At 43.5% G+C, this 12,866-nt stretch overlaps 1 protein-coding gene across 4 annotated transcripts in view; it reads left to right on the top strand.

The window, feature by feature from the left end:
- Positions 1-9,711: 9,711 nt before the first annotated feature.
- Positions 9,712-12,866, top strand: part of usp8 (ubiquitin specific peptidase 8) — a 38,037-nt gene continuing 34,882 nt past the window's right edge. For 2 of the 4 annotated variants that reach the window (XM_045708008.2, XM_082969779.1), the window contains exon 1: positions 9,712-9,937. The gene's annotated coding sequence lies outside the window, so the exon portion shown is untranslated. The remainder of the gene's footprint in view (positions 9,938-12,866) is intronic. The other 2 variants (XM_045708005.2, XM_045708007.2) reach the window with 2 other exon arrangements.

The following is a 12,866-nucleotide window of genomic DNA, read 5'->3' as shown; positions in this document are numbered from 1 at the left end:
CTCTCTCTCAATCATTCATCCTCTACCCCTTTTCTCTATGTCTCGCTCTCACTTATTCACTCAATCATTCACTTTCTCCCCCTTCTCTCACTCTCACTCTGTCTCTTTCTCTCCCTCCCTCTCTTACTGGATGGAGGGCTCATTTGATTTCCATCATTGGGTCCCCCCCCAAAAGAATGGTCCACTGAGGATGATGCAAAACGAGCGTGCCCACTCACCCCCCCCCCCCCCCCCCCCCTCTTCTCTTTCTCTCTCTCTCTCTGGGTCACTTCCCTTCCCTCTACAGTCATTCGTTAGGTAAATCTCCTCACTGCCTCAGTCAAATGTTTCCAGCCATGCAAAGAACCTGGGTTGGTCTAGGTAGGTCTGGGTTGAGCTGGGTTGGGCTGGTCTGGGTTGGGTTGATCTGGGTTGGGGTGGTCTGGGTTGGGTTGGTTTGGGTTGGGCTGGTCTGGGTTGGTCTACGTTGGTTTGGTCTGGGTTGGGCTGGTCTGGGTTGGGTTGGGCTGGTCTGGGTTAGTCTGGGTTGGGGATGTCTGGGTTGGTCTGGGTTGGTTTGGGGTCTGGGTTGGGCTGGGTTGGTCTGGGTTGGTCTGGTTAGGGTTGGGTTTGGTTGGTCTGGATTGGGCCGGTCTGGTTTGGTCTGCGTTGGGCTGGGTTGGGCTGGTCTGGGTTGGTCTGGGTTGGGATTGTCTAGGTTGGTCTGGGTTGGTCTGGGTTGGGCAGCAGAAGAACAGAGAGGATGGTCCCTAGTTAAATCCCCCAGGTCATGGATCAGAGTGACTGTATTGTTTGGTTTGAGCTCACCCATACACCCAGCCCACCAATCAGAGAGACTTCCTTAGCTCACTTGTACACCCAGCCAACCAATCCGAGAGGTTTTCTTTAACAGTGGCGCATCTTCATGGATCCAAAGGGAAAACATTTCCACGAAAAAATACAAAAACAACAAATAATGTATCTTTGGTCTGTGTGTTTCATAATTTTTCTTCAATTTGCAAGAGGCTGAATGTATCTCATCGGAGAAAGCATCCGAGCGAGTAAAACAGCTCCCCTCGGTCTCTGTACGTGTAGCCCATCTATCTGATGCTCTGTGGTCCAAAAATAGTATGATATTGTTGGAATATTGAATGCAAGGGAAGCCAGTGAGCATTTGGCCTCCCTTGATAAAAAAAAAAAAAAGAATACAATAATAGCCAATCAATGTTGAGCTAAACTGAGTGAGCTCAACTGTGAATGGTCCTGGCACACCAAAACAAAGTGTCAGACCAATCACATCACATCAAGCCAAACGTCATTGACAGAAAAAAATGGAATTGTTGCATCTCGTCGTGTTGTTGTCCACCGGTGGCTAGCTAGCAAATAAAATTGTCCCTTCCATGGACGGAGATAAGGATTTGGACATGTGGTTTTACTTAATTATCAATACTGGCCTGAGAAGATGAAAGTTCAATATGTAGTTAGATGCATTTTAGCCAGGTAGCCTAGGACAACGAAAACTAAAGAAGTGTACTGTATGACAGAGTGATAGACCATTTCGGCAACATGAAAGAGGCATTTCTTTACAAGTAGGGTGAGTCAACATGTTACGCACACACAAACAGAAATCAGTGCCATGTAAAGCCACATGATATTTAGCTTATGTTGTTTGGACTAAATTGTTTGTAGAATCTTTTAGTTGTCACTGTATTAGACTAAGCAGAGGTGATTTGATGATGACGATGAAGTTGAAATGGTACTGGAATAGTGGAGGCAGCCCCTGTTTTTGTTGCAATTTGCGGTAACTCTACGTTGTTCTAAATCAATAGTTGTTTAGTTGTCTGAAAATGTCAGAAACATTAACTTGATTGACCATGCAGTCGATCATTTAACTGTTTTTACATACAATATGCTTTGAGCAGTCCACTGGACAGATGTTGCCCTTTGGTTTTGTGACGAAGCAAAGGTGTGTTTGAATATATTATTCTTGTCTTGGCCTTAGGCCTATACAGTATATGACAGTGGCAAGGCATATGAACTAACAGGTTATAGAGCAAACAACACAATTATCACAACACATAAGTTGTTATAGGCCTTTTTTCCCCTAGCTTCACTTCCCCAGTGATTCTACTCACGCACCGCTACTGCTTCCTAAGTTCACCTGTACACCCAGCCCACCAATCAGAGATGCTTCTTAGCTCACATGTAGCAAGCTCAGTTTACATTGTAAATGAGGTTCTGGTAAAGTAGGGTAGCCTAGTGGTTAGAGTGTTGGGCTAGTAACCGAAAAGTTGCAAGTTCAAATCCCCGCGTGTTCTAACAAGGTACAAATCTGTCGTTCTGCCCCTGAACAAGGCAGTTAACCCACTGTTCCTAGGCATCATTGAAAATAAGAATTTGTTCTTAACTGACTTGCCTAGTCAAATAAAGGTAAAAAAAAGTAAACCCACTTGGTATTCTGACTCCACATCTTTCCAGATTGATCTCAACACTGGATGTATGGAACTAGCCTGGCTGACATGACCACACAGCGAGGAAGAGCTGTGACTCACTGGTTCTAGAAAGTAGGCTGTTTGCTAACTCAATCTTCACTACAAAATTTTGCGGACACATTGATTGGTTTTCTCAAATATATATTTTTCCTGGTGGGAGACGTCTCATTGTTTGGAAATAAAAATCCAATCCAACCGCGCGTTCGGGGGCGTGGCTGTGGGTGTTGGAGTGAGAGAGACACAGAGAAACCAGTAAAAGCACCGCCCCCTTCATTATCAACGCATCGTGCCGACAACATCAAAACAGTCTTTCCAGACTCGGAAGTCAGGAAGACGTTAAATTTGGTATCAGCCAGACTAATATTAACAGTAACTACAACCATATTATATCAGATTCTCCCCACAAAACACCCTGTAGACACCCAAATATTGTAACCCAACTAAACTCAGCAAGAAAATAAACGTCCTCTCACTGTCAACTGCATTTATTTTCAGCAAACTTAACATGTGTAAATATTTGTATGAACATAATAAGATTCAACAACTGAGACATAAATTGAACAAGTTCCACAGACGTGTGACTAACAGAAATGGAATAATGTGTCCCTGAATAAAGGGGGGGTCAAAATCAGAAGTAACAGTCAGTATCTGGTGTGGCCACCAGCTGCATTAAGCACTGCAGTGCATCTCCTCCTCATGGACTACATCAGATTTGCCAGTTCCTGCTGTGAGATGTTACCCCACTCTTCCACCAAGGCACCTGCAAGTTCCCAGACATTGCTGGGGGGAATGGCCCTAGCCCTCACCCTCCGATCCAACAGGTCCCAGACGTGCTCAATGGGATTGAGATCCGGGCTCTTCGCTGGCCATGGCAGAACACTGACATTCCTGTCTTGCAGGAAATCACGCACAGAACGAGCAGTATGGCTGGTGGCATTGTCATGCTGGAGGGTCATGTCAGGATGAGCCTGCAGGAAGGGTACCACATGAGGGAGGATGATGTCTTCCCAGTAACGCGCAGCATTGATATTGCCTGCAAAGGCAACAAGCTCAGTCCGATGATTCTGTGACATACCGCCCCAGACCATGATGGTCCCTGCACCTCCAAATTGATCCCGCTCCAGAGTGCATGCCTCGGTGTAACACTCATTCCTTTGACGATAAAAGCGAATCCGACCATCACCCCTGGTGAGACAAAATCACGACTCGTCAGTGAAGAGCACTTTTTGCCAGTCTTGTCTGGTCCAGCGACGGTGGGTTTGTGCCCATAGGCGACGTTGTTGCCGGTGATGTCTGGTGAGGACCTGCCTTACGACAGACGTACAAGCCCTCAGTCCAGCCTCTCTCAGCCTATTGTGGACAGTCTGAGCACTGATGGAGGGATTGTGCGTTCCTGGTGTAACTTCGGCAGTTGTTGTTGCCATCCTGTACCTGTCCCGCAGGTGTGATGTTCGGATATACCGATCCTGTGCAGGCATTGTGACACATGGTCTGCCACTGCGAGGATGATCAGCTGTCCGTCCTGTCTCTCTGTAGCGATGTCTCAGTACAGACATTGCAAATTATTGCCCTGGCCACATCTGCAGTCCTCATGCCTCCTTGCAGCATGCCTAAGGCACGTTCACGCAGATGAGCAGGGACCCTGGGCATCTTTCTTTTGGTGTTTTTCAGAGTCAGTAGAAAGGCCTCTTTAGTGTCCTAGGTTTTCATAACTATGACCTTAATTGCCTACCGTCTGTAAACTGTTAGTGTCTTAACGATCGTTCCACAGGTGCATGTTCATTAATTGTTTATGATTCATTGAACAAGCATGGGAAACAATGAAGATCTGTGAGGTTATTTGGATTTTTACGAATTATCTTTGAAAGACAGGGTCCTGAAAAAGGGACGTTTCTGTTTATGCTGAGATTATATTACTGACAGATCAAGTAAACACAATAGGACAACAGGCCTGAAGAGTGAATAAAGACGATGATCCATGACCTTGGGGAATTAACTTGGTGACATCCTCCCTGTTGTACTGCTGTCCAACCCAGGGTTGGCTGAAAAGGTCTGAAGGTTTTTTACATGGCTGAAAAACATTTGACTGAGATGCAGAGGAGATTTACCTAACAAAGAAATGTAGAGGGAAGGGGAGTGACCCTTGATGAAAATGAAAACGTGTCAGTTTGTCACTTTCACAAGGTTGGAGTAATAACATGTTCAACTACTTAAGACATTGTCTCGAATCATCTATACTGAACAAAAATATAAACGCAACATGCAACAATTTCAATGATTTTACTGAGTTACAGTTCATATAAGGAAATCAGTCAATTTCAATAAATTAATTGGGCCCTATTCCATGGATTTCACCTGAATGGGGCAGGGGCACAGCCATGGGTAGGCCTGGGAGGGCATAGGCTCACTCACTTGGGAGACTGGCCCACCCACTGGGGAGCAAGGTCCAGCCAATCAGAATGAGTTTTTCCCCACAAAAGGGCTTTATTATAGACAGAAATGCTCCTCAGTTTCATCAGCTGTCCGGGTGGCTGGTCTCAGACGAAGAAGCCGGATGTTGAGGTCCTGGGCTGGCGTGGTTACACGTGGTCTGCGGTTGTGAGGCTGGTTGGACGTACTGCCAAATTCTCTAAAGAGGCGATGGAGGTGGCTTATGGAAAATACATTTACTTTAAATTCTCTGGCAACAGCTTTGGTGGACATTCCAGCAGTCAGCATGCCTATTGCACACTCCCTGAAAACTTGAGATATCTGTGGCATTGTGTTGTGTGGCAAAACTGCACATTTTAGAGTGGCCTTTTATTGTCCCCCAGCACAAGGTGCACCTGTGTAATAATCATGCTGTTTAATCAGCTTCTTGATATGTCACATCTGTCAGGTAGACGGCTTATCTTGGCAAAGGAGAAACGCTCACTAACAGGGATGTAGATTTTTTTTGAGAGAAATAAGCTTTTTGTGCGTATGGAACATTTCTGGGATCTTTTATTTTAGCTCATGAAACATGGGACCAGCACTTTACATGTTGCATTTATATTTTTGTTCAGAGTATGTTGTCCATTTAGATTTTGAGAAGAATTTCGAGAATCATTTTTCACTTCTCTCATTCATTTCTCAAACCCCAAACCAGAAAGCAGACCACATCTGATCTGTGTGGTCTGCTTCGCAACTGCTCCCGGAAGTCTCGCGATGCTGCGCCTCTGGGTTTAGAAACTCTGTGACTGAGGCATCATGCAGAGGAAGAGCAGCTTCACTGGGCTCCTCATCACTGCTCTGTGTATTTGTATTTGTATTTATTATGGATCCCCATTAGTTACTGCCAAGGCAGCCGCTACTCTTCCTGGGGTCCAGCAAAATTAAGGCAGTTTATACAATTTTAAAACATTACAATACATTCACAGATTTCACAACACACTGTGTGCCCTCAGGCCCCTACTCCACCACTACCACATATCTACAGTACAAAATCAATGTTTACGTGTGTGTGTATGCATGTGTTTGTGCCTATGTTTGGTTGCTTCATAGTCCCAGCTGTTCCATAACGTGTACTACTGCTTGCATCAGTTACTATGATGTGGAATCGAGTTCCATGTAGTCATGGCTCAGTGTAGTACTGTGTGCCTCCCATAGTCTGTTCTGGACTTGAGGACTGTGAAGAGACCTCTTGTGGAATGTCTTGTGGGGTATGCATGGGTGTACTGTGCGCCAGAAGTTCAAACAGACAGCTTTGTGAGTTTCAACATGTCAATACCTCTCATAAATACAAGTAGTGATGAAGTCAATCTCTCCTCCCCTTTGAGCCAGGAGAGATTGACTTGCATATTATTAATATTAGCTCTCTGTGTACATCCAAGGAACAGCTGTGCTGCCCTGTTCTGAGCCAATTGCAATTTTCCTAAGTCCCTTTTTGTGGCACCTGACCACATGACTGAACAGTAGTCCAGGTGCGACAAAACTAGGGCCTGTAGGACCTGCCTTGTTGATAGTGCTGTTGAGAAGGTAGAGCAGAGCTTTATTATAGGCAGACTTCTAGCTACTGTTGTATCAATATGATTTGACCATGACAGTTTACAATCCAGGGTTACTCCAAACAGTTTAGTCACCTCAACTTGCTCAATTTCCACATTATTTATTACAAGATTTAGTTGAGGTTTAGGGTTTAATGAATGATTTGTCGCAAATACAATACTTTTAGTTTTGGAAATATTTAGGACTAACATTCCTTGCCACCCACTTTGAAACTAACTGCAGCTCTTTGTTAAGTGTTGCAGTCATTTCAATCGCTGTAGTAGCTGACATGTTTAGTGTTGAGTCATCTGCATACACACTTTACTCAAAGCCAGTGGCACGTCATTAGTAAAGATTGAAAAAGTAAGGGGCCTAGACAGCTGCCCTGGGGAATTCCTGATTCTACTTGGATTATATTGGAGAGGCTTCCATTAAAGAACAACCTCTGTGTTCTGTTAGACCGGTAACTCTTTATCCACAATATAGCAGGGGGTGCAAAGCCATAACACACGTTTTTCCAGCAACAGACTATGATCGATAATGTCAAAAGCCGCACTGAAGTCTAACAAAACAGCCCTCACCATGTTTTTATCATCAATTTCTCTGTCATTTGTGTAAGTGCTGTGCTTGTTGAATGTCCTTCCCTATAAGCATGCTGAAAGTTTGTTGTCAATTTGTTAACTGCAAAATAGCATTGTACCTGGTCAAACACAATTATTTCCAAAAGTTTACTAAGAGTTGGTAACAGGCTGATTGGTTGTCTATTTGACCCAGTAAAGGGGGCTTTACTATTCGTAGGTTGTGGAATGACTTTTGCTTCCCTCCAAGCCTGGGGGCACACACCTTCTAGTTGGCTTAAATTGAAAATATGGAAAATAGAAGTTGCAATATCATCTGCTATTATGCTCAGTAATTTTCCATCCAAGCTGTAGCTTGTCATTGTTGATAGACAACAATAATTTGTTCCCCTCTTCCACACTCACTTTACCAAATTCAAAATTACAATTCTTCTCTTTCATAATTTGGTCAGATATACTTGGATGTGTAGTGTCAGCGTTTGTTGCTGGCATGTCATGCCTACATTTGCTAATCTTGCCAATGAAAAAGTAGTGTGGCAATATCAGTTCGTTTTGTGACGAATGAGCCATCTGATTCAATGAACGAGGGAGCTGAGTTTGCCTTTTTTCCCAAAATGTCTACTTTGTACTTTCTTCTACTACAAATCTACCATTCCAGTGTTTTACTTGCTATATTGTATTTACTTTGCCACCATGGCCTTTTTGCCTTTACCTCCCTTATCTCACCTCATTTGCTCACATGGTATATAGACTTATTTTTCTACTGTATTACTGACTGTATGTTTGTTTTACTCCATGTGTAACTCTGTGTTGTTGTATGTTGTTGAACTGCTTTGCTTTATCTTGGCCAGGTCGCAATTGTAAATGAGAACTTGTTCTCAACTTGCCTACCTGGTTAAATAAAGGTGTAATAAGAAATAAAATAAAAATATATATATTCCTCTATTTTATGGTGTTTTGACTTATAAAACGGTGGGAAATCAATAAAATAAGTATTGTAAACATATTATCCGTAATGACCAGTGAATCTAGTGCCCGCAATCAGGCACTTTAGTCTTAAAATGTATATATTCCATAAATGTAAATACATCACAGTGCTAGTTGTGCAACTAGAGATCCTGGTTCGGGTCCAGACTCTGTTGCAGCTGGCCATGACCGGGAAACCCATGGGGCAGTGCACAATTGGCCTAGCGTTGTCCGGGTTAGGGGAGGGTTTGGCCAGTAGGGATGTCCTTGTCCCGTCATGTGGTGGGCTCGGTGCAGTGCACACTGACATAGTGCCCAGGTGTATGGTGTTTCCTCTGACACATTGCTGCAGCTGGCTTCTGGGTTAAGCTAGCAGTGTGACTTGGCTTGGCTGGGTTGTGTTTCGGAGGACGCATGGCGCTCTTCCTTCGCCTCTCCCGAGTCCGTACGGGAGTTGCAGCAATGGGACAAGACTGTAACTACCAATTGGGGAGAAAAAGGGGTTAAAAAAATAATAATTTCAACTGCAAAATCATTATACAAAGACATAGCTAGCGCCTTAGCACTCGTCAGTAGTTTTGAAAAACTGCAAACAGGAAATCATAAGATTGATTGACCTTCCCGGGGGAAGCGGAAAGTGATCCAACTTCCACATCCAGTGGTGCAAAATAAAGTACCCTAGTTCTCTCAATTTTTTTATTTAACTAGTCAACTCAGTTAAGAACAAACTCTTATTTACAATGACGGCCTAGGAACAGTGGGTTAACTGCCTTGTTCAGGGCCAGAACAGATGTTTACCTTGTCAGCTCTGGGATTCAAATCTAGCAACCTTTCGGTTACTGGCCCAACGCTCTAACCACTAGGCTACCTGCCGCTCTACTTCTTGCATATTTTCCATTTTTCAGTCTTATGGCATTAAAGCTATTTAAGGAGGGAACCAATGCCTTTGCAGCCATAATGGAGGATGTTTTATGTATGAGCGGGGACATGAGTGTATTACCGACGGTGCAGTTAAAGCGATACGTTTGGGATGTTGGCAATGAGGCTCTTAATCTACTTCCCCAGAGTCAGATGAACTCGTGGATACCATTTGTGTCTGTGTTCAGTATGAAGGAAGTTAGAGTTAGCCATAGCATCTGTTATAGCCTTAATGGTACTGCCCATGCTATCTCCATTTGAAAGTAGTAAATTGTCTTCTTCAATGGCTGATTGCTCCAACTCATAGGTATCCCCTCCCAGTTCAATATTTCAATGGCGCCAGCAATGTCCATGCTAAAACGGGTTAGTCCTCTTTCTGTATCTTATTAAGAAAACAAGCACAAAAATATTTTTACAAAGTGGCTGAAATGCCACGTCCACTTATGTTAGTACTGTACCGACCCTGGGTTTATAAGCGCGGATATCGATTCTGCCGCTCGAGCATGCTTTTGCGGCACAGTCAATAGCGCGCTGGACTTCGGGCTATAAGGACGACGGTTCGAGACCTTGCTGTTTCAGTACAGTAAATTCATAACAACCTAACCATTACGAAACGTCAAATCAATCAAATACGCCTCACGTAGCAAAAATCGGGTTGATTCTAGCAGTGGTGTATTCTACATTGTTGATAAAGCTTTGACATTTCGAACAAATACGCCCCCTTGTGTTCTTCCGGGAATCAGGAGTCAGCTGACTAGGGGTCGTCACTAGTTACCACAGCCACAACGTTGCCTGTTTCTAAAATATATATTCTTAAAATGTGATTATTAACCTAACCACACTGCTAACCACATACCTAAACCTAACCATGAATTAAGCCCCAAAAACACATTTTTGTTTTTATAAATTTTTACGACATAGCCAATTTTGACTTTGTGGCTGTGGTAACTAGCGGAAAACTCTAGAAAAAACTGAACAAGACAACAGTGCAACGTTATGGTAAGTTGTATTATTTCCTCTTTTTAAACGTATTCACTTGCTATCTCATCATTGCAATAACTGTTGGAGGTTATTCGCCGTTATAGTTACGGTTATAACGTCTTTGTCGTTACCTAGCTAAATATCCATAAGCTGACAGAGCCTGTTCGAGTAAACAACTACAGTGAACGCTAGCTAGCCTAGTTTAGCTAATAAGCTAGCTATCCTGCTAACAAACTAACTTGACAGATGGGGGGTAGGCTAGCTACTGCACTTCCTGGTTAAACATTACTTAGGAAGCTACCTGGCTTGCTAACTTAACGTTTTACTAACGTACTAGCTAGTAGCAAGTCCAATGTCACATATATTATATTTACACTTTCGTCAAAGAAATTGTCTGTGGTTTCGTTCTGGGAAGCCTTGCTAAATGCACAGTTCATGTTTACATCTGGCTTGGATGCATTACTCCATGCTGAACTGCTAAAGATAATCATACGTAACGTTACACTGGAAATTGACCAGCAGGAATACAAATCGCAATAAAGTACTTTGCTTGGCCATTCAGAGAACAACCGCTTACTAACAAAAACGTCAAAAACCTATTGGACATGGTTCTACACTGAACAAAAATATAAACGCAACATGCAACTTTCTTTTTATTTTTACGAGTTACAGTTCATATAAGGAAATCAGTCAATTTCAATAAATAAATTAGGACCTAATCTATGGATTTCACATGACTGGGAATACAGATATGCATCTGTTGGTCACAGATGCCCCAACCTTTTTGTGTTTTTAGAGGTGTGAATAAGAACCAGTCAGTATCTGGTGTGACCACCATTTGCCTCAAGCAGCACCACACATCTCCTTTGCATAGATTTGATCGGGCTGTTGATTGTGGCCTGTGGAATGTTGTCCCACTCCTTTTAATGGCTGTGCGAAGTTTCTGGATATTGGTGGGAACCGAAACATGCTGTCGTACACGTCGATCCAGAGAATCCCAAACATGCTCAATGAGTGACATGTCTGGTGAGTATGCAGGCCATGGAAGAACTGGGCCATTTTCAGCTTCCAGGAATTGTGTAGAGATTCTTGCGACATGGGGCCGTCCATTATCAAAAATCTTGGTCGACCGAGAGTCGTCTGTTCTTTCGACTAATCGATTGGTCTAAATTTTAAGACATGTATTTTTCCATACATAGACCCATCCTATGTGTTTTAAATCAACTATATGCACTGAGCTTGTCTGATGCTTTAAGCGCACTGTTTGATGAAATAATTAAGACACACGAATGACTAGATGGAGTCCAACCGCAATTGATTTGATTGTGCTCAGACTTGCTGCGCTGTGTTTAAAAAAAAATGACAGCGAGTGACTGTGTCACTAGCACCGTTGTCTCTCTCTCCTCCCTGCTGCAGCGACCACCACAGAACATCAACAGTCTTTGTCGTGCTGTCCATGTTACTGAAGCTGTAACATAATTACAGCCATTTCTGACTGAAAAGTTATTTTACCAAAATCCCTAATTTGTTTAGGAAAAACATTCCCGATTCCCTCAACCCTTGCTCTTTTTACGTGACACATGTATGCATAGCATGCACGTGAACAATAGGGCATGATCTATAGCATATCATAATCACATCAATAAATTGGTTATAACAAACGCCGAACACGTGACAGCAAAATGGATGCAGAGGACGTGACAAATGAACTCGATGGTGGATCATGTTTTGGAGGACGAATGACTCGACCTTCGCCTCCCGAGCCGTTGGGGAGTTCCAGCGATGAGACGATCGAAATTGGGGAGAAAAAATGAAGCAGGATCAGTCTTCTGTAGATATGGATGATTTATAAAGCCTGGCACATTTAGGCTATTGATTATAGAACTAATTAAGTTGGTTTCCTCGCTCCTCACTTTCCTTAGACAATTAAGGCAAGTGCTGTTTCCTCGTCTCCTCACTCCACTGCTGCCTCTGCCGCATTGTTCTCAACACCACTATGCTGGTTAACTCTGCTATTATCCACATAGCAACATGGTCCAGGAAAAGGCTCCATTCAACCTGATGTTGTTGATGTTTCAGAACTCTGGACAGTGACCGCTAACCAATACGGGAGAAAGCGTATTGGATAAAATAATACTTTTATTAGTGTTGCACCACTGTTCTTATGTAACCATATAGAATTTCAGTAGCACATGTCTTGGTGATGGACTGTTCCATCCCCACAGCCTCCACAATGGATCAGTCCAATCAGACAGGCACCAATCAGACCGGTGTCTTGTACACCATAAATATTATTTTTTTTGCTACTGCTCGACTAAATACATTTTGGTCGACCAACAACCAAACAATTGACCAGTCGACTAAATGGGGTCAGCCTTAATTATCATGTGGAAACATGAGGTGTTGGCGGTTGATGAATGGACAATGGGCCTCAGAGTCTCGTCACGCTATCTCTGTGCATTCAAATTTCCATTGCTAAAATGCAATTGTGCTCGACTGTAGCTTATGCCAGCCTTGTCCATAGCATAACCCCACTACCACCATGGAGCACTCGGTTCACAACGTTGAAATGCGACGCCATACACACTGTCTGCCATCTGTCCTGGACAATTGAAACCGGTATTCCCTTTTCCAGCGTCCCAGTGGCCATTTAAAAGTGAGCATTTTCCCACTGAAGTTGGTCACAACGCTGAACTGTAGTCAGGCAAGACCCTGGTGAGGACAACGAGCAGTTGAGCTTCCCTGAGACGGGTTTTAACAGTTTGTACAGAAATTATTAGGTTGCGCAAACCCACAGTTTCATCAGCTGTCTGAATGGCTGGTCTCAGACGATCCCGCAGGTGAAGAAACCAGATGTATTGGTCCTGGGCTGGCGTGGTTACACGTGGTCTGCGGTTGTGAGGCTGGTTGGATGTACTGACAAATTCTCTAAAATGACATTGGAGGC

This window comes from Salmo salar, chromosome 26, assembly GCF_965601325.2.
Source record: "Salmo salar chromosome 26, fSalSal1, whole genome shotgun sequence".
Classification (NCBI taxonomy): domain Eukaryota; kingdom Metazoa; phylum Chordata; class Actinopteri; order Salmoniformes; family Salmonidae; genus Salmo; species Salmo salar.
This window is presented reverse-complemented; position numbering and strand designations above follow the sequence as displayed.